We start from the raw sequence: 2500 nt of genomic DNA, 5'->3' as shown, positions 1-2500 counted from the left end.
TGCAAATGTATACACACACACACACATATACATACACTTATACCTACACTTACACACACACACATATATACACTCATATACCCCCCCCCCCCCCCCACACACACACACACACACACACATATATACATAAACTTATTCCTACACTGACACACACAGATATACCACACACACACAGATATACCACACACACACACACACACACACACACACATAAACACTTTCTCTCTCTCTCTTACACACCTGCACACACACACACACACTCTCTCTCTTTTTCTCTCTCTCGCACACAGACTCACACAATACGCAGTCAGAGGGAAAATAAGTTAAATCAAGCTGTTTAGATTGGCTGTCGTGGACTAAATCCTCCACGCCGGACCCTATGGAGTGAGGTCATGGAGGAGCAGTCAATATGGATTAAGGCAAAATGCTGGTCTGTCTATGGAGCTGGAGGAGGAGGGCTGTATAGTGGAGCAGGAGAGAGGAGAGGGGGGAGGAGAGGAAGAGGGTGGAGAGAGGAGTGGAGAGGAGACGGGAAGAGAGGAGAAGAGAGGAGATGAGAGGAAAGGAGGATAGGTGGAGAGGAGGAAAGGAGAGGAGGAGAGGATATAGAGAAACTGCACAGCAGCGGGTGGGAAGGATCTTTCAGGGACTCAAGACGGCCTTAAGAGTATTTTCACAACAACACAGGTAGTCATTTGAGCTTTATTTAAATGTGACACCCTGAGCTGGATCCCGGTGACTTTCTGTTTTCACAAGCATGCATCAGCACCTAAAGATAAAACCACATGCTAAGGCATATCAAACTCATATTAAATGATGAGCTGCATTGGAAGGATATTCAACATTGACCCCCTTCTTCCCTCAAAGCAAAGAAAGACGTTTATACAAACACACACACAAACACACACACACACACACACCCACGCACACACACGCACGCAAGCACACACACAAAAATAAATGGCACATGCTTGCACACACAACCCCCCCCCCCCCTCCAACACACACACACACACACACACACACACACACACACACACACACTTAAGACACCCAACCTCTGGTTCAGATTATCCTGGCATGAAGAAAAAAGATTTCGGGCAACGTTTCCAAAGATCTGTCACTCTTAACTCTTTCAACTACCCCAACGGTATGTCAAGTCTGAACCCCCACCCCCTTCTCCCGTGTACTCTCCCTGCCTCTCCTTCACACATCCACAAAGCTCCTTAATGGTAATTACTCGTCACACAGTGATTAGAACACATGCAGCCGGTGAATGGCCAACAGATGTGGCCTGATAATCCTGCGATTTTGGGGATGAAGATAATTTCAAGCCAGCCTTGAATACACAATCTCCCTCTTTATGAGCATGTTTTGTTGTCGGAGAATGTGCCATTATACAAACTGTGTGGAATGGAAGCGAGGGCAGAGGTTGAGGGGGAATCAAATATGAAAAAAAGATAAAGCAAGTTTGAAGCTGTATGAAAATCTTTCAGCCGACTTTAATAATGGTGAGTATGGGAACCAGACTTTTTTCCGCCACTGAGAGTCAAGAGTCAAGAGTGAAGTAAGTACAAAAACATTTACACAAACAAAACATTTGAATCATATCCGTTTCAAGGTGGAAGGGAGAACGGAAAAAAGGCTTTACAAAACTTTTTTGTCTCATCAATCATTCGTCCAGGTCGTTTCAAATGGTGATCCTGCATGTTTGCCTTGACCACGGATTTCCTGCAGTGAACTGGAATTTTTCCTGTCTCACCCCCATTTTAATTACATGTTTCCCTTTGTAGCCACTTCACAAGAACCCAGAAAGCTCCAAATTTGTCCCTATGTGATTATTAAATGACGTTGATTAGATGTAGACAGATTGACAGCCAGTTAGACAGCCAGGCAGTCCAGACAGACACAGAAAAACGGATAGATGGGCAGACAGACAGAAAGACACTCCACTTGCGAGACACCGATACATTGAGACAGACAGACAGCAAGACACTAAGACAGACAGATAGACGGGTGAAAAATGTATATCATTAACTAACAGACAGATAGGAACTGACAGAATCCTACTGAGCTCAGTATATCCTCATATATATTGCCCACTAGGAGACTGTTTAACCACTAACCGGACCATCCAATTGGTCCTCAATCAGCATGTGATTGACACTGGGCCACCATTTTTGAACAAGAGCCATGCAGGTTATGTGGCGTAATATCCATTATATACTCTAAGCTACACCTCACAGATGAAACCATCTACCTACTCCATCTGCACCCATTTTGTTCATTATTGCCTGGCCAAAAAACCCGTCCCTTTTCCCCCCTGGCTCTGTTCTCCTTGCAGGCTTATCTCAACTCCTTCTAGCGCCACTTTCCAGGTTGATCTTTGGCGCTGAGCTACGTTCGTCCATAGTCTAACACACCTGTCTGTCTGTTTTCTCTGCTCATTGTACCCATTGCTTTTTTATTCAATGTTATGGTACGTTTTTACGGGCCGTCA

Source organism: Micromesistius poutassou (genome assembly GCF_964030765.1).
Source record: "Micromesistius poutassou genome assembly, chromosome: 5".
NCBI lineage: Eukaryota > Metazoa > Chordata > Actinopteri > Gadiformes > Gadidae > Micromesistius > Micromesistius poutassou.
The sequence above is the reverse complement of the archived record's forward strand: the minus strand, read 5'-3'. Positions refer to the sequence as shown.